The sequence below is a fragment of the Podarcis erhardii genome, assembly GCF_964252035.2.
Source record: "Podarcis erhardii genome assembly, chromosome: 3".
In the NCBI taxonomy this organism is placed as follows: domain Eukaryota; kingdom Metazoa; phylum Chordata; class Lepidosauria; order Squamata; family Lacertidae; genus Podarcis; species Podarcis erhardii.
Window position 1 is genome coordinate 122437823 of NC_138507.1, and position 25225 is coordinate 122463047.

General features: G+C 48.3%; 1 long non-coding RNA gene across 2 annotated transcripts in view; it reads left to right on the forward strand.

Moving 5' to 3' along the window:
- Positions 1-25225, forward strand: part of LOC309338046 — a 115414-nt gene that overhangs the window by 56215 nt on the left and 33974 nt on the right. The window contains exon 3 of one of the 2 annotated variants that reach the window (XR_014154619.1): positions 19728-19987. The exons of the other annotated variant lie outside the window; for it this stretch is intronic. This is a non-coding gene — a long non-coding RNA (uncharacterized lncRNA). Of the gene's footprint in view, positions 1-19727; positions 19988-25225 lie in introns of those variants that run through there. 2 annotated transcript variants of the gene reach the window in all.

A 25225-nucleotide genomic window follows, 5' to 3' on the forward strand; every position in this document is an offset into this window, starting at 1 on the left:
AATGTTTACATTCCACAGTCAATTGCTGTTGGGTTTTCCCACGGGAAAGGGAGACTGGATGTGACGTACACTGGTTTCCTGTTTTTCACTGTCCTTTGCAGTTCAGTGTGTGGTTTTTTTTTCTCTCCGTGCTTTAGAGGAGAGAGGATGCTTTTCTCTGCTCCGGCAGAGGCAAGATGTTTTTCTGTAACATACCAGCTTTGAAGTATAAATAAAGCAATATAGAGTATGTGGCACGTACTCCTCATCCTTCCGCTGTGCACGGGACACTGCATATCCACAACACCATGTTCATCTTTGAATAGAAATTTAGGTGAAAGGCTCTCTTTTGCATATATCACCACCCCTCTCTTCTTCACTATGTCTGAAGATATAAATTCCTGGCCAAGTCTTTTGTTTATCAACACTTTTCTGTGGAGCCTGGTCACATGTGTTTCTTGCAGACAGATAATGTCCAATTGTTCCTTTTTTAATATATGAAAAAGTTTCCTCCTTTTTTCCGGAATGTTACAGCCATTTATATTCCAGCTCAAAAGTTGCAGAGACATCCTGAATAAATCTGGTTATTTTTCTGGGGGTGGTACCTTATTCGCTGGATCTTCAGGATCCAAGGGTGCAGGTGCCTCTGGTGCTCCAGGCCCCGAAGGTAATCCAAGTCCTTTATGAAGGTCTTCTCCGTACTGGTTCAGAAACTTATCTCTGTCTTCCAGTGTTCTAATTTTATTCTTCCTCCCTCTAAAAGTAAAAGATAGTCCTTGTGGAAAGTCCCACCTAAAAATGATGGAGTTGCTCCTCAGCAGTCTTGCTAGTTCCAAATATTCAGATCTCAGATCCAAAAGCTGTTTAGGAATGTCCTTGTAAATTTCAATCCTTTTGTCCAAAATGTCCAGTGACTTCCCGTAGTGTAGTTCCAAAATCTTGTCCCTCTCCTCCTTTGATCTCAGTGTTATCAAGCAGTCTCTGGGTTTGTCTTTTTTTGTCAATCTTCCGAGTCTGAAAGCTGATGTAATCTTGAAGTCTTTCTCCTCTAAATTCCAGTGCTTGGAAAATATTTTGGTCAGAAACTCAGCCAAGTTATCTTCTTCCACTTCCGGTACCAGCCTTATCCTTAAATTAGTCTCCCTATTTTTCAATTCAATCATCGAAAGGTAGGTCTGATGTTCACCTACTTGTTTATTGAGTGGTCTCACCTCTTTTTCTAGCTTTCCAAGTCTTTGGCTAGTGTCTTCAGCCAATTTCCTGTTCTCCCCTGTAGCCTCCTTCAATTCTGCAATTGTTTGGGTGTTCTGTGCCACTTGTCCAGTTAGTCTATTTAAACTTTCTGTGTTTTGATCTATTTTAAATGTTTGTTCATCGGCCTTTTTATCCAAAGATTCCACTTTCTTGTCCAAAGATTCCAATTTTTCATAGATTTTTTCTAAGATAGAAGCAGCTGTTCCTGAGGCCATATCTTCCAGTTGTAATTCCTCTGTTTCTCCTTCCCCTGCACGTGGCAGTGAAGCGGTTTCTTCCTCAGAAAGCAAAATAGGCACAGACGATCTGCGTTGCTGTAAAGTTGAGGCTAAGGTTGTTTTTCTAGTTCTTGGTCTTTGTTCTTTTTCTTTAGACTCCTTTTTCTTTGCGCCACTCATTCCAAATTTATCTAAAAGTCAAAGTCAGGCTGAGTTGTTCCCATGAGAAAGAGACGGCCCAGATGGTAACAGTCAGCCAGGAGGCCGGGAAATGGAAAGTAAAACAATGTCACTGCTGTAAAGTCCAAAAGCCTCTAGGGGGAGCTTAAAATGTCTTTCAGGAAGGAATCAGTTAGTGCAATTCACAGAGAAAATAAAGTTAATGTCCAAAAACCTTCAAATGTTAGATTTTCAGCAGAGTTGGTGTTACAAAAACACAATGTCTCAAACAGTGCTTGCTGGTACTTCTAATGGTGTTTCAAAGTAACAAAGTCCAAACCCCTCAGATTTTTTCCCAATTTATGTTTCAAAGTATTTAAGTCTGCAGACTGACTGCTACTGTTGCCAGGCAGTTCCAGCACCTGGGTTTCTTCTTTAAATTGTAAGTTCAACAGAGGAAGATTCCACCATCCAAATCAAAACATAAATCCAATGCTTACAGTCCTTTTCTGCATTAAAAAAGATTCAATGAATGCTCAGATCCAATTTGTTAAAAGTTCATTCACTGCCTCCACTCCTCCTGCTCTTTGCTTTGAAGTTTAGTGACAGCGGAAGACGGACTTCCTTTTTTTTCGTCCTCCGCTTTCAGCCAAATTCTGCAGCTTTTGATCTTTAAATTGTTTAAAAGTCCTTATTACTCACGGGTTGCTGCTTTCCAAAGTGCCAAATCCAGGAAGAAAGGTCAGCGCTCACCGGCAACAGCTACGCGGCTTCACTCCGCCGATTGCGGAATGACCCTCAGCGCCGCAGCCTCCTCCACGATCCGGAGCCCCTTACGGGGTTCCTTCAACGTTTTGGGGGCCGCTCCTGGCGCCCGCCGGGTCCCAGGACCGCAGGCTTCTGCCGCCTGCGGTTTTCCGTTGTGGGTCTCCGCTTCGCCATAGCGGACGACCCGTTTTCGAGTGGAGCTCCCTTCCCGGTTAGGAAAGGGCAGCCATTACCCTTCGCGCCGCCTCCGGAAGTCTGTTTTTCTGAGAAATGTCACAATAAAGAACTGTTTAATTGGACTCACAACCTGCTTGTTGTGTTTGTCTGGTGCAGCAGTGGCGGCGACAGTTTTTCACCGCTGTGTTTACTCTGCAAGGCGTGACTGGACAGAGCAGAATGCGCAGCTCGAGGAAGCGCACCGGACCGCTGTAAATAGCTGATTGAGATCGTAAAGAAATCAGCAGGTCACGCCCTAATCAATAAATCTCCACAGGTTATGGGTGGTCTAATTACCGCTTGTAAAGCTGTCGCTGGAACTGCCGGAATGCTTTGAAGTCTGCGTTCTGAGGCAGAGAAGCTGGCCGGAGGCCGAGGTCTGCGTTCTGTGATTTTTGCCTGCTTCTGAGAGGCAAAAGAGAGCTAAGAGACAGAGCTGGGAGCTGGGAGCAGCTGGAAATCGTTTCTCCACGGACAGGAGCCGGAAAGAGCTGGTGATCAGTGAGTACAGCTTGGGGGCCCTTTGGGAGAACGGAAGAACATGGCAAAGAGCCAGGTCCTTGAGGACATACCGCTTGAAAAGCTCACTTTAACAAGTTGGGCAACCTGGTCAAGAAGAGTACGGGGTTGGTTCCTGGTTCCTGGGCTTTGGGATGTAAGCCAGAAAGAGCCACTACCCCTCAGCCAAGGAGCGGAAGGGGCAGACGCTGCAGGCTTTGAGGCTGCGTTGCCTGAAGATAGCCAGCAGAGAATGCAGAGAGAGCTTGGTATGCTGAAAGCATGCGTACAGCATCGCTGAAACCTCACTTGGAGGGCGTAGAGTCAGCAAGGGCTGCCTGGGAGGTGCTGAGAAGTTTGTGTGAAACTTCAGCAGGAGGCCAGAGCCCTGGAGAAGCAATAAAGAGCCCAGAGATGGCTGCATCCCAAGGGGAGAGGCAAGATGGCGCTGGGCACATTCTTGAGAGCCAACACACAGCTGAGGGAAGCTGTGGGCCCCCAGAGGGGGACGAAGGGACTATTGCTGGCAGCTGTACTAATGCTGCACCGTGCCTGTGTGAGGAGCCAGGCCAGAAGCCAAGCGTTGGGAGCCCTTTACCCACCAGAGGGGGTGCAGGAAAATGTCCTGGGAGCCCTGAGAGCAGTGGGGGGGGCAGTGAGCGGTGAAAGCTCAGAAACGGCTTGTTTTCCAAAGGCACCCAAGAGTTGTTTTTGTCGTGCGCAGAGGCCTGGAAAGCTACAGAGAGCTAGACGCTTCAAGGCCGGCCACCTGCACGAAGTGAAGATAAGCCCCAAAGAGTTCCGTGGGAGCGCAGAGACCAGTCCGGTCTCCAAGGCAACAGAGGAAGTTGCTTCCCGCAAGGGGGAGTTGGTTGACGTGGCAACCAGAGAGAACTGCTGCAGACGCCCAGAGGAAGGGGGCAGCGAGACTTTTGTTGCTATGGCAATGTTTGAGGACAGCTCTGAGAGAGACACTGAGCTTTGCTTTGTAATCGACTCAGCAGCTAATCGCAACTTGATTCCAGAGACCCCTGCTGTTGAGATGTGGAATTGCAAGGCAATTCCGGCTGGGAAAACTGTTTTATTTGCAAATGGACAAAAAAGAAATGTAACTAATGTTGCATCAATGTTTCTTTCTGTTTTGCAGGAGCGGTTGGAGTTTTACACTGTACCGGAAATGCATCACTGTATTTTGTCTGTGCCTTGTTTGTTAAAAAAGGGGTTTAAGGTTTCTTTTGAGAAGGATACTTGCACAATCTACAAAGGAGGGAAGCAGCTTGTCAAGGTTCAAAAGGGGCAGAATGATCTCTTCATTCTTAAAACGCCTCTGAAGGGTGAGGGGAAGGTTGAGAAAGCACAAGCCCTGCGTGCTACAGTTCCCACTCATGTGTCATGTGCCTATGTTTGGCACAAGAAGACAGCTCATGGTTCTCTTGAGGAACTACAGGTGCTACCTGAGATCTCCAAAGGCTGTAAAATTCGGGAATGTGGAGATGCCATTGATTGTAAAACTTGCAGACAGGCAAAGGTAAAAGGGTGCAGTTACCCAAAGGTGGAGAGGGTAACCACAAAACCTTTTGAACTGGTACACATAGATCTGTTGGGTCCCGTTAAGGAACCAAGTCTGGGAGGGGCCAGGTTTCTGCTGACATTGCAGGATAGTTTTTCGCAGAACACCTGGACTCACGGTCTCAAGTCCAAGGAAGATGCAGCACAGCTGATCAGAAGTTGGATTGAGGAGGTGGAACTAAGGTTCTCCACCAGGGTGCAAGCAGTCACCAGTGACAGAAATGCTAAGTTTACTGGGTCTGCTTTGCAGAAGTTCTTTCACAAGAAAGGGATATGTCACACAGTTACTTCTCCTCAACAGAGGGGGGTAGCAGAGCTTAGGAGTGAAGCTCTGGTTAAGGCTGCACAGGTGATGCTGACAGACTCTGGGTTACCTCCAAGGTTTTGGTTGGAGGCGGTTAGATATGTGAGCTTCACCTGGAATCGGATCTACAATTCAGTGGTAGGTGACACACCTTATTTTTTGTTGCATGGCAGGAAACCCCAGATTCATTTTCTGCAGTCGTTTGGATCTGTTGCTTCTGTGCCGGTGCCTAAGGCTTTGCAAGGGCCAGATGGATCCAAGTTCCAGAAAATGATCTTCTGCGGGTATGAGCCAGCAGCTCGTGCATGGAGGTTTGCGTACCCAACAGGTGATCAGAGTAAGCTGTTGATCAGTAAACACGCTGAGTTCTATGAGCAGGATGGTAGGTCAAAGACTCCTGCGAGGCGTGATTTTCTCTCAGAATGTCTTTCTGATTCAGAGCAGGAAGGTTCTGATGGAGAGGAAAGAGAGGCTGAGTCTTCTGATGACGATCAGCTCACTGACCAAAGTCAGGAGCAGGATGGGGCATCTCCACAAGTTGTAAAAAGAGAGCCCAAGAGTGAGCCTAGTTCTCCTGTGAGTGTAATGCAAAGAATTCGAAGACGCTTTAAGTCAGAGGGGGAATCCCGAGATGCAGAGGACACACCTGCGGGCCACAGTGAGTCAGAGTCAGAGGAAATACCTGAGTTTGTGCCCAGGCGGTCCAGTCGCACAACGAAGGGTATTCCACCTGAGAGGTATCAGGCCACATGTGCGTGGGTAAGTTTTGCACAGTGCGAATCTGAGAGTTGTGAGGATCTTCCACAGATGCCTGACAGGAACGCCAGGGGAGGGCGCAAGGCATTGGGGAAGGGATTGGTCTCACAGAGGTCTGCAAAGGTACATCCACAGGTCTCGTCAGAATGCTCGGCGAGAGGGGGTGTTGGGATTCAGAACTTATAGGGTTAAGATGTTCTGAGTGACGCCTCAACATTCTGATGTCAGGATTCGAAGGTGAGAGGAGATTTCTCTGTTCCTCTTTGTCTTTGAGAGAGAAGGCAGCACGGAATCATGGCTGCGAGAAGTCCGGGAGTGTTTTTCTGAGAAATGTCACAATAAAGAACTGTTTAATTGGACTCACAACCTGCTTGTTGTGTTTGTCTGGTGCAGCAGTGGCGGCGACAGTTTTTCACCGCTGTGTTTACTCTGCAAGGTGTGACTGGACAGAGCAGAATGCGCAGCTCGAGGAAGCGCACCGGACCGCTGTAAATAGCTGATTGAGATCGTAAAGAAATCAGCAGGTCACGCCCTAATCAATAAATCTCCACATCATCTAGTCCAACCCTCTGCAAGACAGACCCTCTGTGTGCATTTTGAACTCTGACAACAGCAGCTTTTCTGCCTCCGAGTTGGAGTCACTGGTTTGGGTTTTCTCAACCACCACCAACACCCGTTTTAACAGTGTTTCCTCCTCTCACAGGGGGCGGGTAACTCTGCCAATCTCCGGTGCAAGACCTCTGGTGAAAGGAAGACCACCCTGCTCTCCTCTGATGTGCAGCTGCCTCGACTGCACCCCCATCTCTGCTGGGGAAGAAACCGCTTTGCTTGATGCTGCTGAAGGCGATGCTGGGAAGGCGTCAAGAGGGAGCCATCCTGTCTGCCTGTCTACTCACGAGTAAGCCCCACTGTGGCCAGTGGGGCCTGACTCCTTAGTAAGTGGGCTCGGGATTGGAGCTTGGATTTGGTTTGCCTGCAAAAATGCTTTAGCTTCTTCTTTTTAATAAATGCAAGCATTGGAAACCTTTGTGTTGGTTCATGTTGTGAAAACGTCTGCTGGGTTGAGGGGACTTTTTTGGTCAGGCTCTCAGACTCTTTCTCTCTCTCTCTCTGCCAGTCAGTGGTGCCATCCAGGCTTTGTGGTCCTTTTCTAAACATGGCTTTGCACAAGGGCATTTCTCACATTGTAGGCCCCCACCTCCCCCTGGGGTCTCCCTGCCCCTCCTCCTGCCCCTTTCTCTGTGTCTCCCCTCCAACTGACCTGCTTCCTTGGGCAGCTGCACAGAGAAGGATGTTTCACAAACAGGAATTGAGCAGAGATGCAAAACCCTAGGGGATATACCCTGCAACATTTCTCCAATGAAAACAGGGACATTCTATTCAATAGAAGTAGTATTAGTAATAATACTAATACTAATACTAATAATAATAATAATAATAATACTCCACCCATCTGACTGGGTTTCCCTTGCCACTCTGTGTGGTTCAAATATATATACAAAATCATCACTACACATTAAACATTAAAGAACCTCCTTATACAGGACTGCCATCTGATGGTTCAGGGGTCACACAACTCCACACTCTCCAACTTTTCTCTGATGGAAATGGGGACACCCTTAGGAAAAGTGGGACATTCTGAGATCAAGCCAGATGAACTTGGACAGCTTCTGTAAATCCAGGACTGTCCTTGGAAGATGGGGACACTTGGAGTGTCGGAGGGGCGTGGAGGAAGAAGAAGGGGGTGATGAAGGAGAAGGGGGGAATGGAGGGCCTTTTGGACAGGACCAGCCCAAGACATTTGAGCCCCTGAGGCAAACCACAAAATGGTGCTTTCCAGCCCCCACCCAGCCCCTAACCAGGGAAGAAGGGGTGAGTTGAAATCTACATAAGGATCAAGGGGGAGGATATCAGCAATGCCTCCGAGTCGCCAAGATGCATTTCTTGGGGGCTGAATCTGATGCCCCTGTGGATCCTGCCACCCGAGGTGGGCACTGCCCCTTGTCTCATGAGTGGGCTGGCCCAGCACGTTGATCTCTGTCCAGCGTGGCAGGGAAGGAAGAGACGGGGAGGGTGGGAAGCTGAGCTGAGGGGAAGGAAGGCGATGAGTGGGGAGCAGCTTGGACCACACAGCAAGGTTTCCCCCAGGCTTCTAGGCAAGGCATGCATACCCCCCCAACATTTCTTCAGTGAAAAGAAGGATGTCTTATTCCATCATCAACGTCAACATCAACATCATAATCATCATAGTATTTATAAAACAACCTTTGGACTGGGTTTCTCCAGCCACTCTGGGCGGTTTCCAACATATAGAAAAACACAATAAAAGACCAAACATTTTTTGAAAAAAACCACCCCTATACAGGACTGCCTTCAGGTGCCTTCTAAAGGGTGTGATATTTCTTATCCCCTTGGCTCAGAGGTCACATAACTGCATCCCCTCCAACGTTTCTCTGATTAACATGCAAGAAGAAACGAGCAACATTTCTGGGATCAAGTGAGAAACTGGGATGGTTCCTGGAAATGCAGGACTGGAAAATAGGGACACTTAGATTTCCAGATAACCCTTCAACCAGCATGCTGTTGAGAGCCAGCATGGTGTAGTGGTTAAGAGCAGTGGACTCGTAATCTGGTGAACCGGGTTCGCTTCCCCGCTCCTCCACATGCACCTGCTGGGTGACCTTGGGCCAGTCACACTTCAGAGAAGTGTGACTCTCAGCCTCACTCACCTCACAGAGTGTTTTTTTGTGGGGCAGGAAGGGAAAGGAGATTGTTAGCTGCTTTGAGGCTCATTAAGGGGAGTGAAAGTGTTGAAGGGCGTGGCATAGCTAATTGGTTTACGACCCCAATTAGCCGCAGCTTTAAGCGATCTCAGCCCGGCACGTTTCCCTCTAGCTGTGCCTCCTGCTGTTCCGATCCCTCCTTCACCACGAAGTGCAGAGTAAACACAGCGGAGCTGTTGCTTCCCGGTATTTAGAAGTTGAAACACACCCAGACAATAGTGTGTCTATTTATCAGTCTTTATTACAGCAGTAAAACAATAAACAGAACTTCAGACCTTCCCTGGGCTCCGAGCACTCATGGCTGTGCTTCCGTCTCCTTCAGAGACAAACAGGCAGTGAGGAACAACTCCTCCCTCCTTCTGAGTCACGCGTCAGGAATTGAGGGATGTCACACAGAACTCTTTAACCCTGTGAGTTCTGAAACCATTCACACCCCCTCTTCCCTCCATTCCTGAGGTGACTTGGGTATTTACCTTTACAGACCTCTTGTGCCCCTTCCTGGCATCCTTGTCAGGCACCAGTGGAACCTCCTCACAACTTCCAGGTTCACACTGTGCGAAACCAACCCACACACCTGTGGCCTGATACCTCTCAGGTGGAATGCCCTTCGTTGTGCGACTGGACCGCCTGGGCACAAACTCAGGTACTTCCTCTGACTCACTGTGGTCAGCAGGTGAGTCCTCTGCATCATGGGATTCCCCCTCTGACTTAAAGCGTCTTCGAATTCTCTGCATCACGCTAACAGGAGATGAAGGCTCACTCTTGGGCTCTCTTTTAACAACCTGTGGAGATGCCCCACCCTGTTCCTGACCCTGGTCAGCGACCTGGTCATCAGCAGGTTAGGTTCAGCCCCTGGCTCTCCCTCATCCTCATCCTCAGACAGACATTCTGAGAGAACATCATGCCTTGCAGGAGTCTTTGACCAACCATCCTGCTCATAGAACTCAGCATGTTTACTGAACAGAAGCTTGGTCTGATCACCTTCCGGATATGCGAACCTCCATCCTTTAGTGGCTGGCTCATACCCACAAAAGATCATTTTCTGGAACTTGGGTCCACCTGGCTTTTGCAGAGCCTTTGGCACTGGCACCGAGGCCGGCGACCCAAACGAACGGAGGAAATGAATCTGGGGTTTCCTCCCGTGAAGCATGAAGAATGGGGTGTCACCTACCACTGAATTGTAGGACCGATTCCAGGTGAAATTCACAGTCCGAATTGCCTCCATCCAAAAGCTTGGAGGTAACCCAGAGTCTGACAGCAACACCTGTGTAGCCTTAACCAGAGCTTCACTTCTGAGCTCTGCCACCCCCCTCTCTTGAGGAGAAGTCACCTTGTGATGTATCCCTTTCTTGTGAAAGAACTTCTGCAGAGCAGACCCAGTAAACTCTGCACAACGGTCACTTCGGACTCCCTGTACCTTGGTGGAGAACCTTAGTTCTATCTCCGCAACCCAATTTTTAATCAGTTGCGCTGCATCTTCCTTGTATTTCAAAGCATGGGTCCAGGAATTCTGCGTATGATCATCAGAAATTGTCAGCAGAAACCTGGCTCCTCCCAGACTTGGCTCTGCCATGGGGCCAAACAGATCTATGTGTACAAGCTCAAAAGGTTTTGTGGTTACCCTGTCCACCCTGGGGTAACTGCACCCTTTTACCTTTGCCCTTCTGCAAGCCCTACAACTTAGGGTTTTTCCACATTCCCGAATTTTACAACCTTTGGTACACTCCTGTAACATTTGAATTTCTTCAAGAGAACTATGGGCTGTCTTCTTGTGCCATGCACACGCACATGAAACATGAGTGGGAACTGTAGCACGCATAGCTTGTGCCCTCTCAGCATTCCCCTCACCCCTCAGAGGCGTTTTAAGAATAAAGAGATCATTCTGCCCCTTTTCAACTCTGACCAATTGCTTCCCTCCTTTGAAGATTGTACAAACATCATGTTCAAAGCAAACCTTAAACCCCTTCTGCAACAAATAAGGGACAGATAAAAGACAGTGTTGCATCCCAGGCACAATGCAAACCTCCAACAGCTCCTGCAAAACAGAAAAATAAAAATTTGCAACATTAGACACAGTTTTCTTTTCCCCATTTGCAAACTGAACAGTTTTTCCAGCTGGAACTTCCTTGCAATTCCACATCTCGACAGCAGGGGTCTCTGGAATCAGATTTCGGTTCGCCCCAGAGTCGATGATAAAACACAGTTCACTGTCTCTCTTAGAGCTGTTCTCAAACATTGCCATAGCAACAAACGTCTCGCTGCCCCCTCCCTTGGGGCTTCTGCAGCTGTTCTCTCTGGTTGTCACGGCAACCAACTCCACCTTGCAGGAAGACTTGCTCAGGACCTTGGCAGCTTCCGTAGATGTATCTGCCTCCGTTGCCTTGGAGACCGGACTTTTCTCGGCATTCCCACGCAACTCTGTAGGGCTTATCTGCACATTGTGCAGGTGGCTGGCCTTGAAGCGTCTAACTCTCTGCAGCTTCCCAGGCCTCGGCCCACGACGAAAACAACTCTTGGCTGCCTTTGGAAAACAAGCCGTTTCTGAGCTTCCACTGCTCACTGCCCCCCCCACTGCTCCCAGGGCTCCCAGGACGTTTTCCTGCACCCCCTCTGGTGGGTAAAGGGCTCCCAACGCTTGGCCTCTATCCTGGCTCCTCACACAGGTACGGTGCAGCATTCAAACAGCTGCCAGCAATAGTCCCTTCGTCCCCCTCTGGGGGCTCACAGCTCCCCTCAGCTGTGTGTCGGCTCTCAAAAATGTGCCCAGCGCCATCTTGCCTCTCCCCTTCGGATGCGGCCACATCTTGACACTTGCTTCCCACTCCTGCTTCACAAGCCTCACGGAGTGCCAGCCAAGCAGCCTCAGGCCTTTTAGCATCCAGGATAACATGCATCAGATCAGCACTCACATTTTCTGCCAGAAAAGCAAGCACACGCTTTTCAGCTTCACTCAGCTCTGCAGCCTTTATAGCTGCCCCAGCCACCTTCTGTGGCCGTACTGCTTCCCAAAGGTTTTTTCCGACGAGGAAAAGTTCTACGTGAAAGCTCCACTCCAACCAGCTTTCGCATGTCAGCTTCTCACATGGCAGCTTAAGCTCAAAGCCATGCTTCTGGGACTGCGCCATCTCTCTCCCCCCAGGGCCCCAGCTTACTCACGTAACAGCAGCTTTCCGGCACCTGTCTCTTGGAGATGTGATTCCCTCAGCGAGCTCCTCTGCCTCTCAGCTCTCAGCTCCTGTTCAGCTCCTTCCAGCCAGCTTCTCTGCCTCAGAACGCAGACCTCCGCTTTCGGTAGCGTCTTGGCCTCCTGGCGTAAACACACACCGGCACGTCGCAACAGCTTCAAAGCAGTAATCAGCGCCCATAACCTGTTGAAGGGCGTGGCGTAGCTAATTGGTTTACGACCCCAATTAGCCGCAGCTTTAAGTGATCTCAGCCCGGCACGTTTCCCTCTAGCTGTGCCTCCTGCTGTTCCGATCCCTCCTTCACCACGAAGTGCAGAGTAAACACAGCGGAGCTGTTGCTTCCCGGTATTTAGAAGTTGAAACACACCCAGACAATAGTGTGTCTATTTATCAGTCTTTATTACAGCAGTAAAACAATAAACAGAACTTCAGACCTTCCCTGGGCTCCGAGCACTCATGGCTGTGCTTCCGTCTCCTTCAGAGACAAACAGGCAGTGAGGAACAACTCCTCCCTCCTTCTGAGTCACGCGTCAGGAATTGAGGAACGTCACACAGAACTCTTTAACCCTGTGAGTTCTGAAACCATTCACAGAAAGGTGGGGTATCAAGTACAAGCTGTTCTTCATCTTCTTCATTTGAGGACCACAGCTCAGTTAAAAATTCAAAAACTGAAAAATGCATATCATATTAACAAACCAAACAATAACACTCCACACATGTAAAAGACCATAGATTTTTTTCATTAGCACAAGGCCTGGGAGAAGAGGAATTTGCCCGGCACCTAAAGGAGCAGAATGAGACTCCGGGGGAAGAGTATTCCACAAACAGGGAGCCACCACAGAAAAGGCCTCTTCTCACAGTGCCGCCCTCCAGACCTCTTGAGAAGGGGGCACATGAAGAAGGGCTTCGGATGATGTTCTCAGGGTCCAGGTCAGTTCATATGGGGAGAGGCCGTCCTTGAGATTCTGTGGTCCTAAGCCTATGTGGTGTGTGAAAGCTGAGTTGGAAGCAGCCTGGAAGCTGGAGACACAGATTTCTGTTTCCTGTGTAGGTGATACAAAGCTGTGAGGAGCTGAGAAGGATGATTTGGGGGATGTTAATGCTATGAACCCATCAATTTTATGCTCAGGCTCTCTCCATATGTATAAAACAAACCCATATCTCCTAAAGACACCAAAGTTTCCGCTCACCTTCAGAAAACCCAAACTCTGGGCATCACTGAACCCCCTGGGTTTTCTCCATGCTCAGCCATTTCGGTGCAGCGTAACAATTTTTTCAAGGAATCCTCACATGTGTTATTTGCCCCTTTTCTCCTGCTCCATCTCTGAATCTGTTTGCATGGCAAGAGATGTCTTTGACCTTGCTGCTCCCCATTCCCATGCACTGTCCCCCCGATATCGCCTTCTGATCTGGGCTCATTCCCAAGTTCACTGGGCTGCATCTGGCAGTTGCTTCACCCAACTTTGCTGTCTTTGGGCATCCGATGGAGCAACGCTTGTCTGTTCACTTGAAGCAAGACCAGGTGGGGAAATGGGACTTAGCCCCGTGACCACAGGTTCCCCACCTTGCCTGCTGGGTTTGAACTTCGGGCTCTTGGGAAAGGATGCTGAAGACATCTCCTGGGGCCCATCTCTGTGGAGATTGCAAAACACCTGCAACTGCCTCCTAAATATCACTGGGCAGGACACAGCTCAGACCAACATCTCACAGCAAGCACCGATCCTTCTCTCCCCTCCCCAAAATAAAATATATAATATCTCTTTGTTGTCCCCTTCCTCCTGTTCCTGGGAGCCAATGTGGGGACTTCCCAATATTAAGGGGGACCTCCGGTTCCCCCTGCACCGCAAGCCAGAAGGGCCACCAACCAGGAGTAATGGGAGCTGCAGTCCACAAATATCTGACAGTCCCTACACTAGCTGCCCCTCGAGTAAAGTGCGGAGGGAACAGCAAGGAATGGTCAGGCCCCAGAATAGAGCATGAAGGGGAAGGGGAGACATCTCAAGATTCTGGATATGGATTTACGGAGGAGCTTCTGGCCTTTCCTTCACTGGAGCTGGGGTGGGATGGCCATCTGTCATTGATGCTTTAGTTGAGTTTCCTGCATTGAAAGGGCTTGAACTGGATGACCCTCAGGGTCCCTCCTCACTCCACAATTTTATGATTTATCCATGAATGTAGAAGGGTCTAAGATGATGATCTCAGGATCCAGGTCGGTACACATGGGGAGAGGTGGCATTGGAGGTAAAGAGGTCCTGAGCCAGTTTGAGAGTTTTGGAGGAAGCAGGTTGGAAGCGGGAGGCACAGAGATGGGCTTGCTGTCTACCAAATCCAAAGCTCTGACTGAGACGGAGGATTTTTTTGAAGGGGGTGTGTGTTAATGCTTTGAAGCCATGCATTTTATCCTCAGGCTGTCTATGTGTGTAGATAACACAGGATATCCAAACGACAGCACAGCCTCCACTGACCTTCATTCCAAGGAAACCGAATTCTGGTCAAGCACAGAAGTGCGTGGATTTTTCCCCAACTCAGAGATTTGGCTGCTGCGTAACAATAGTTTCAAGGAACCTGAAATGTGCTTTTTTGCCCCTTTTCTCCAGCTCCATCCCTGAATCAGTTTGCATGGAAAGGGATCTCTGTGGCATTGCTGCTCCCCATTCCCATGCACTGTCCCCCGATATCACCTTCTGATCTGGGCTCATTCCCAAGTTCACTGGGCTGAATCTGGCAGTTGCTTCACCCAACTTTGCTGCCTGTGGGCATATGATGGAGCAACGCTTGTTCGTTAACTTGAAGCAAGACCAGGTGGGGAAATGGGACTTAGCCCTGTGACCACACGTTCCCCACCTTGCCTGCTGGGTTTGAACTTCAGGCTCTTGTGAAAGGATGCTGAAGACATCTCCTGGGGCCCATCTCTGTGGAGATTGCAAAAGACCAGCAACTGCCTGCTAAATGTTACAGGCACAGCCCAGAGAACAGCTCACGACTGGCACTGATACTTCTCCCCTATCCCCAAAATTAAATATCCCCCATATATTTACAACACTGCACAGAATTTTAAACCAGTGTCAGCCAGAACTGTTGAAACAAAGCACCCAGAAAGCTACACAAATACCATAAAAACAGCACAACACACACAAAAAAAAAATAGACAGCAGGACAGTGCACAAAGAGTGTCCAGGAAAAAGAGAAGGCTGCTTTTCTCTTGGAAAGGTGGATCTGGAGAGCATGGAAGGGCAACAAAATGATTTGGTGCTGGATCGATGGGGTTGTGTCCAAGGCCACAGACTTCCAGTTGTGGATGGGAATCCCAGCTCTTCGCCCCTGCAGACCCCACCCATTGCATCCTCAAAATCCTTTCCAAAGTATTGGGCAAGGTGGGATAATAGCCTCCAGATTTTGGTGGTGCCTAGGGAGAGGAGAGGATGCAGAACTCAGTTTGTGAAGTTGGGGACAACCTTTTGAGTTGGAGAGGGTGGTGAGCAAGCTCAAGAGGAAATGTTTCCATATGGATCTGCAGGACTGAGCCTGAGAAGAGCCTTGCAGCTGGGTGAGGCCAAAGGAACTTCTAGCTGGGCCCCCAAGCAGGTGTTGTGTTGGGAGATTACCTGGCTCTTGGGCATGGACTGCATGAGAACACCTCCATCAGGGCTGGACTATTTCCCCAAAGAACGTTTTGTACCTCAGCTGCAGGTGAGGAGGGCAGATGAGGAGGTACCACAGCACAGCCCTGTGAACGCTCAGTGCCCCATGCCTGCCTAGCAGTGATGGGGTCTAGAGTTGGGCTAGTCGGTTCAGGTTGGAGTTAAACAATATAAACTTAAGGCTTTTGCAGATGATTTAGTACTGACACTACAGGAGCCAGTCTCTAGTACTAAAAGGGCCCTGGAACTAATCCAAGTGTTTGGTCAGGTGGCAGGCTTTAAATTAAACAAGTCAAAAACTAAGGTTTTGGAGAAAAATCTAGCGCCGATTGAGAAAGAGAGGTTTCAGAAGGAGACAGACTTAACAATAGTAAAGAAAGTAAAATACCTAGGGGTGAACATGACATCTAAGAATGTTAACTTATTTAAAGATAATTATGAGAAGTGCTGGTCAGAAGTGAAAAAGGATCTTGAAATTTGGTCAAATTTGAAGCTTTCCTTACTTGGTCAAATTGCTGTTATTAAGATGAATTTATTGCCGAGAATGCTGTTTTTGTTTCAGTCATTGCAAATTATAGACAAGATGGACTGTTTCAAGAAGTGGCAAAGGGACATATCTAGATTTGTCTGGCAGGGCAAAAAGCCCAGAATAAAATTTAAGATACTTACGGATGCAAAAGATAGAGGGGGGTTTGCCCTGCCGGACCTTAAGTTGTATTATGAATCAGCAGCTTTTTGCTGGTTGAAGGAATGGCTACTTCTTGAGAACCCAGACATTTTGGACTTAGAAGGTTATGATAATGTATTCGGGTGGCATGCTTACCTATGGTATGGTAAGGTTAAAGCGCATAAGCCTTTTAAAAACCATATTGTCAGAAAAGCACTGTTTAATGTCTGGATTAAATATAAAGACTTTTTGGAGAACAAAACCCCAAGGTGGCTATCACCTATGGAAACAAAGGCTCTGAAAAAACTTAATATGGAGACTAACTGGCCAAAATATTGGGAAATTTTGGAACAGGAGGGTGACAAATTGAAACTGCAGAGCTATGAGAAACTTAAAGACAAGGTGCGGGATTGGTTACACTATTTTCAAGTAAGAGAGGCCTACAATCAGGATAGGAAAATTGGCTTCCAGGTGGAAAAATCAAAATTAGAAACAGAACTGTTAGAACCCAATGCTAAGATATTATCAAGAATGTATAACTTGCTCTTGAAATGGAATACTGAGGATGAAACGGTAAAATCTGCTATGATAAAATGGGCACAAGATGTTGGACATGACATTATGTTTGCTGACTGGGAACAGTTGTGGACCACCGGGGTTAAATTTACGGCATGTAATGCCTTAAGAGAGAATATTATGAAAATGATATACAGGTGGTACATGATCCCAGTTAAGCTTGCAAAAATCTATCATTTGCCCGATAATAAATGCTGGAAATGTAAAGAAATGGAAGGAACATTCTTTCACCTTTGGTGGACGTGCCCAAGGATTAAGGCTTTCTGGGAGATGATCTATAATGAACTGAAAAAGGTATTTAAATATACTTTCCTGAAGAAACCAGAGGCCTTTCTCCTGGGCATGGTCGGCCAATTGGTGCCAAAGAAGGATAGAACTTTTTTTTATGTACGCTACAGCAGCAGCAAGAGTACTTATCGCAAAGCATTGGAAGACACAAGACCTACCCACCTTGGAAGAATGGCAGGTGCAAGTAATGGACTATATGGAAATGGTGGAAATGACTGGCAGAATCCGAGATCAGGGAGAAGAGTTGGTGGAAGAAGACTGGAAGAAATTTAAAATCTATTTACAAAAACATTGTAAAATTTTTGAATGTTGATGACATTGAAATGAATTGAAGAGGTTCTAGTAAAAAAGGTAAAATAAGAATATGAAAGAAGGGATAGATATCAGATAAAAATTAGGATTCAATAATATGTGAAGAAAGATAAGGAAGGACAAAATTAATAAGAAGGAATTTGCTAATTAATTTTAAACTGGAATACAAGAAAGGGAGGTGCGAGGAAGTCAAGGAAATAAGTTTATGGATGGTAAGAAACTAAAGAGAGGGATTTTTATTTTTTAACTTTTTGAATCTTTTTAGTGTGTTTTTTTCCTTTTTCCTTGTTTTTTCTTTTTTTCATATATGTTAATTATGCTTGAATGTGTATGTGTTTGAGTTCTTATTTGTTCTGTGTTTTTCTTTATGTAATTTCTTTCTTTGATAAAACTTAATAAAATATCATATAAAAAAAATAGAGTTGGGCTAGTGGGAAGTGTTTTGTTCACCCTCTGCACCCAGGCCCTGGTCCCACCTGCAGAGCACCCCCCCCCCCGGGGACATCAAAAGATGCCACGGCACTGTGAGCAGAGAGCAAGACACAAACCAACAGATTCACTTTCTGAGTTGTTCAATGGTGGAACGGAGCCCTTCAGAACGTGCCTGATTCTCCTTTGCCGGAGGTTGGATAGGCACCTGTCAGGGATGCTATAGCTTTGATGCCTGCACTGCAGGGGTTGGTCTAGGTGATTCTTGGTGTCCCTTCTGTGAACCTATGATTCTATGGTCTTTGGCTGGTCCTTGGCACATGAAGCTCAGAGCTTGCCACATCCATCCTGCAAACAACGGTTGGCATCCCACAAGATTTCATCAGTCCACCAGTCACCTATAAGTAGAGGGACCTTTCCTTCCCCTGGCAATTGCTCTTCCACTTGGCTTCTGGTACCTCCAGGATTCCCACCAACCTCCAGCCATGAAGATCTTCTGCCTCCTCTCTGTGGCCGTCCTCTTCTTGATGCTGCTGGCCTTCTTCTCAGATGCTTCTTCTCTGAGCAGCTTCTCAGGTCTTCTCTGTATTCAATTTAAACCTGACTCTGAGCACCACTTGCTGTGACTCCCAAAGAGGTGGGATCTTGCTCCTCTGTCCTCGTGGAGAGTTTCCCAAATGGGGCTTCAGGTTGGACCCTGGGAGAAGAGGATGCTGGACTCAATGGGCCCCCTGTGGCCAGATCCACCAGACAGTCTCTTCTTATTACCTCATTTATGTGATCCATGGAAGCTCTTGCTTTCAAATCTGCAATAATGCGCTTCAACACACTTAGCTTTACAGTGAACAAAAGAATGGGCCAGCTTACTGGGCAAGGGGGCTTCTCTCACCCAGTTTGCCAGTGGCCACCCAGGGAAGCCAGTGACTCCTGGTGTAGAGATGCAGCCTTCCCAACCACATTGGCTCAGACCCTGTTCTGAAGGTGCAGGGAGGCAGCAGAAGGGACTGACTCTCTGCTCCAGCCCTGCATTCTTCCTGCACCAGCTTTCCCCAACCTGGTGCCCTCCAGGTGTCGAAGCCAGCAGGGCCGTTGTGGAAGAAGTTGTGGAAGGTGTAGGAGGTCAGTCCTGTGAGACAGAGCCTTCAATGTCTTCTTTTTCTTCCTCCAGATTTCACCAGAGGCCAACGTCCTTGCCGTCAGAGATGTCAACAGCAGGGAGGGATACTGCAAAATGTTAGGTGCCATCCGCCCCTAACGCTACTATTTTATTGTACTATTCGTCCCTTGGTGTGCTGCCGTAGAGGTGAGTTAAATCAAATCTTAGTTTTCCTCGAACATTTGTCAGCTATGTTTCATGCATGTGACTCATCTCTCTGCCCCCCCCCACTCCACTTCTCTCTGAGCCCGGCCTTGGCTGGGGAGGGCGGGGTATAAATAAAAAATTATTATTATTATTATTATTATTATTATTATTATTATTATTATTATTATTCTTTACATCCACTGTGAGCTGGAATAATATTAGTGTGCACACTGGGGGGTGACAACCCTTTCCCCTCCCCTTGCCGTCCCCATGAAAGCTCTCTAATCCCTCAGCCACAACTCCCCTTAGCCTCCCTTGGCTGAAAGAACAGCTCTTCCTGGTGTGAGAGGGTGGGGGCTCAGTCGCTGACCCTCCTCAAATAGCAAAGGCAACCTCTGTGAAACATTCTTGTGCAGGAGGTTACTGAATCACAGAATTGCAGAGTTGGAAGGGAAAGAGTTAAATGCACACCAACACAATGATCTCCTCAAGTGTGTCCTCTCCTGGGGTTTCTGTTTGCATAAAGAAGAAGGAAAAGGAACCTGATTAGAAAAAAAGTGTGTATGGCAGCCAACCTCCGTTCAAATTCCCCCAAGTGCATACATGAAATGCTCAGAGGTCTCTCCTACTATCATAGAATAGAAATGTAGTGTTGGGAGGGACCTAAGGGGTCATCTAGTCCAACCCTCTGCAAAACAGACCCTCTGTGTGCATTTTGAACTCTGACAACAGCAGCTCTTCTGCCTCCCAGTTGGAGTCACTGGTCTGGGTTTTCAGAACCACCACCAGCACCCATATTAACAGTGTTTCCTCTTCTCACAGGGGGCAGGTAATTCTGCAGATCTCCGGTGCAAGACCTCTGGTGAAAGGAAGACCACCCTGCTCTCCTCTGATGTGCAGCTGCCTCGACTGCACCCCCATCTCTGCTGGGGAAGAAACCGCTTTGCTTGATGCTGCTGAAGGCGATGCTGGGAAGGAATCAAGAGGGAGCCATCCTGTCTGCCTGTCTACTCACGAGTAAGCCCCTCTGTGAACAGGGAGGCCTGTCTCTTTAGTAAGTGGGCTTGGGATTGGAGCTTGGATTTGGTTTGCCTGCAAAAATGTTTTAGCTTATTCTTTTTAATAAATGCAAGCATTGGAAACCTTTGTGTTGGTTCATGTTGTGAATTGCTGGGTAGAGGGGACTTTTTTGGTCAGGCTCTCAGACCCTCTCTCTCTCTCTCTCTCTCTCTCTCTGTGCCTCTCAGTGGTGCCATCCAGGCTTTGCGGTTCTTTCCCAAACATGGCTTTGCACAAGGGCATTTCTCAAATTGTAGGCCCCCACCTCTCCCTGGGGTCTCCCTGCCCCTACTCCTGCCCCTTTCTCTGTCTCTCTCCTCCAACTGTCCTGCTTCCTTGGGTAGCTGCACAGAGAAGGATGTTTCAGAAACAGGAACTGAGCAGAGCCGGAAAAGTTTGGGGACATACGCTGCAACATTTCTGCCATGAAAATAGGGACATTCTATTCATTAGTAGTAGTAGCAGCAGTAGTAGTAGTTCTTCCTGTAGATTTATTGCTTTATTGTATGGCGTCCAGCCACGCTCCCCTGCAAGTCTCTGCAGCTTCTGTTTACGCAGTGTGGCTTTGGAGCGGTCGTAAAGCAATTAGCAGAATTACACAGCGTCTGTGTGTCGAAAGGGCAGCAAAAAAAAGTCCAGACGTTTCTTCTATCCTAATATCTCTTTATTGGGAAACAAAATAGCGTATTTACAATCCATAACAGCCATCAGAGTGTAGCTGCATTTTTCTCTGCGTCCTTCTCTCTCAGTGCAGCGAGGCAACAAACTGCTTTCGCTTTCCACTCAGCTCACAGCATTCCAAGCTGCTTTCGTCACATCCTGGCGTACTTCCCTGGTACGCGCCTCCTCTCAGGCTCGAGGCACAGAAGGCTAACCCTTCACTACACCCAACAGTAGTAGTAGTAGTAATAATAATAATAATAACACTCCACCCATCTGACTGCATTGTCCCAGCCTCTCTATGTGGCTCAAATATATATACAAAAACATCATAACACATTAAACATTAAGGAACCTCCCTATACAGGACTGCCTTCCGATGGCTCAGGGGTCACATAACTCCACACCCTCCAACATTTCTCTGATGGAAATGGGGAGACCCTTTTGAAAAGTGGGACATTCTGATATCAAGTCAGTTCAACTTGGACAGCTTCTTTAAATCCAGGAGTGTCCCTGGAAGATGGGGACACTTGGAGGGTTGGTGGGGCGTGGAGAAAGAAGAAGGGGGCGATGAAGGAGAAGGGGGAATGGAGAGCGTTGTTGACAGGACCAGCCCAAGACATTTGAGCCCCTGAGGCAAACCACAAAATGGTGCTTTCCAGCCCCCACCCAGCCCCTAACCAGGGAAGAAGGGGTGAGATGAAATCTACATTAGGATCAAGAGGGAGGATATCAGCAATGCCTCCGAGTCGCCAAGAAGCATTACTTCAAGGATGAAACTGATGCCCCTGTGGATCCTGCCACCTGAGGGGGGCACTGCCCCTTGTCTCATGAGTGGGCTGGCCCACCTGTTGATCTCTGTCCTTCATGGCAGGGAAGGAAGAGACGGGGAGGGTGGGAAGCTGAGCTGAGGGGAAGGAAGGCGATGAGTGGGGGGCAGCGTGGACCACACAGCAAGGTTTCCCCCAGGCTTCTAGGCAAGGCATGCATACCCCCCCCATCAGTTCTCCTGTGAAAAGAGGGATGTCCTGTTCCTTCATCAACGTCAACATCACCATCATAATCATCATAGTATTTATAAAACAACCTTTGGACCGGGTTTCTCCAGCCACTCTGGGCGGTTTCCAACATATAGAAAAACACAATAAAAGACCAAACATTTTTTTGAAAAAAACCACCCCTATACAGGACTGCCTTCAGGTGCCTTCTAAAGGGTGTGATATTTCTTATCCCCTTGGCTCAGAGGTCGCATAACTGCATCCCCTCCAACCTTTCTCTGATTAACATGCAAGAAGAAACGAGCAACATTTCTGGGATCAAGTGAGAAACTGGGATGGTTCCTGGAAATGCAGGACTGGAAAATAGGGACACTTGTAGGCATGGGTATAGCCAGTGGGGGCAGGGGGCGGTTCCCCCACCCCAGATCAAGGAAAACAATAGAAATACTTAACTAACTGCCCCCCTAACAAAAGTTCTTTCCTTCCAACGAAGTCTTGACCCCACCCCTGCAAACATTAATCCTGGCTACACCCATGTTTTGGGGGTCTGGGGATGCTGCAGAGGATCCTTCCCACTCTGGGACATGGTTTCCCTGCTCACACTCTGCCTTCAGAGCAGGTGTATTATCACATTTTCACAACCTGCTAGAAACAGAAGGAATACAGGAGCCCCACACAGCCCTGGCTGAAGATGGGTGTGCCTTTAAGTACCGTAATTGATCAGGGTTGCCACCACCACTGTCCAGAAGAGGGTCTTAGTTCACCTCAAAATGTGGTCAGCCAGCCCTGCTGGTTCTGCTGAGTGTGCTGATGTAGTCCTCAGATGAAGGGCTGTATAGAAATCTAATGGATGATGATGATGATGATGATGACGACAACAACAACAACAACAACAACAATGACTGTTCTCTGATGAGGGTGGTGGGATGGCTCGCCTATTACCGCAGAGGAGCCCTTCACTTTGTTGCAGATCTTCCCACCTGCCTTATTCTTTTGAGACGCTGATGAGGACACCCCAGTGGCCAGCGAAGGTCCTAGTACTACAAAGAAAGTTCTCTAAACTCCTCTGTTAATTTCAACCCCTCCGTGGGTCCAGCCAGAAAGCCCTTATGATCCCTCTCCTCTCCTCTTGCCTGCAAGCAACTTGGCACATCAGTAACCTGTGAGGTGTTGACACCTGGAGGCTTAGGCAAAAAGGTTACTCATCTTGTTGTTGACCAGGGAGTTCCCTTCATTTCTTCCAATTCTTGGGGTCCTGAGGGTTAGAATCTAGACTAGGACCTTCGCTGGCCACTGGAATGTCCTCATCAGCATCTCAAAAGAATAAGGCAGGTGGGAAGAGCTGCAACTAAGAGGGATTCTACACACCAATACATGAGCCATTCCACCATTCCCATCCTCTGGCTGATAAGCAGGAGAACAGTGGGGGTGGGGGTGGGTTGTTGTTGCTGTTGTTATCATGTCAATTAGATTTCTAGATAACCCTTCAGCCAGCATGCTGTTGAGAGCCAGCATGGTGTAATGGTTAAGAGCGGTGGACTCGTAATCTGGTGAACCTGGTTCGCTTCCCCGCTCCTCCACATGCAGCTGCTGGGTGACCTTGGGCTAGTCACACTTATCTGAAGTCTTTCAGCCTCACTCACCTCACAGAGTGTTTGTTGTGGGGCAGGAAGGGAAAGGAGATTGTTAGCTGCGTTGAGGCTCATGAAGGGGAGTGAAAGGTGCGGTATCAAGTCCAAGCTGTTCTTCATCTACTTCATCTGAGGACCACAGCTCAGTTAAAAATTCAAAAACTGAAAAATACACATATTAACAAACCAAACAATAACACTCCACACATGTATAAGACCATAGATTTTTTTCATTAGGACAAGGCCTGGGAGAAGAGGAATTTGCCTGACAGCTAAAGGAGCAGAATGAGACTCCCGGGGAAGAATATTCCACAAACAGGGAGCCACCACAGAAAAGACCTCTTCTCACACTGCTGCCCTCCAAATCTCTTGAGAAGGGGGCACATGAAGAAGGGCTTCGGATGATGATGCCAGGGTCCAAGTCAGTTCATACGGGGAGGGTCCATCCTTGAGATTCTGTGGTCCTGAGCCCATGTGGTGTGAGAGAGGTGAGTTGGAAGCAGCCTGGAAGCTGGAGACACAGAATCCTGTTTCCTGTGTAGGTGATCCAAAGCTGTGAGGAACTGAGGAGGATGATTTGGGGGGTCTTAATGCTGTGACCCCATCCATTTTATGCTCAGGCTCTCTCTATATGTTAAAAACAAACCCATATCGCCTAAAGACACCAAAGTCTCCACTCACCTTCAAAGAAATCGAACTCTGGACAACACTGAAATTCCTTGGTTATCTCGATGCTCAGAAATTTGGGTGCAGTAACAATATTTTCAAGGAATTCTCACATGTGTTATCTGCCCCCTTTCTCCAGCTCCAGCTCTGAATCTGTTTGCATGGAAAGGGATATCTTTGGCATTGCTGCTCCCCACTCCCACCCGCTGTCCCCCAATATCACCTTCTGATTGGGGTTAATTCCCAAGTTCACTGTGCTGAATCTGGCAGTTGCTTCACTCAGCTTTGCTGCCTGTGGGCATCTGATGGAGCAACACTTGTCCGTTTACTTGAAGCAAGACTATGTCACATAGAGGAGGGAGAAAGGTTGTTTTCTGCTGCTCCAGAGAAGCGGACACGGAGCAATGGATCCAAACTACAAGAAAGAAGATTCCACCTAAGCATTAGGAAGAACTTCCTGACAGTAAGAGCTGTTCGACAGTGGAATTTGCTGCCAAGGAGTGTGGTGGAGTCTCCTTCTTTGGAGGTCTTTAAGCAGAGGCTTGACAACCATATGTCAGGAGTGCTCTGATGGTGTTTCCTGCTTGGCAGGGGGTTGGACTCGATGGCCCTTGTGGTCTCTTCCAACTCTATGATTCTATGATTCTATGAGGTGGGGAAATGGGACTTAGCCCTGTGACCACAGGTTCCCCGCCTTGCCTGCTGGGTTTGAACTTCGGGCTCTTGGGAAAGGATGCTGAAGACATCTCCTGGGGCCCAACTCTGTGGAGATTGCAAAAGACCTGCAACTGCCTTCCAAATGTTACAGGCACTGCCCAGACCAACAGCTCACAACTGCCCAAGTGGAAATGCTGGCACAAGAAGTGGATCTGGAGTACTGTGGTCTGTAGCCCATGATTTTGAGGGGGCATGAGCCAGATGCCCCCACGCAAGGATGCCCCCATGAGCCAGATGCCCCCACTGCCTACTCTGCCCACTGGAGCCCAGCCTAGCCTTGCTTCCGGGACCCTGACCCCACGCTGAATGGCCGCCCAGCCAGTGTTTGCGGGGGGGGGGGGTTGCACCTGCCAGGAGCAGCCATGGCCAGGCAGGCTCCCCCCTTGTTGTGGGAAGGTGAGGAGGGAACACAGCATGGCCCTGTGAACCCTTGGTGCCCCATGCCTGCCCAGCAGCGATGGTCTAGAGTTGGGGTAGCTGGAACGGTTTTATTCACCCTCTGCGCCCAGTCCCTGGTCCCACCTGCAAATCGCGCTCCCCCCCAAATTTAAAAATGCTATGCCACTGTGAGCAGAGAGCAAGACACAAA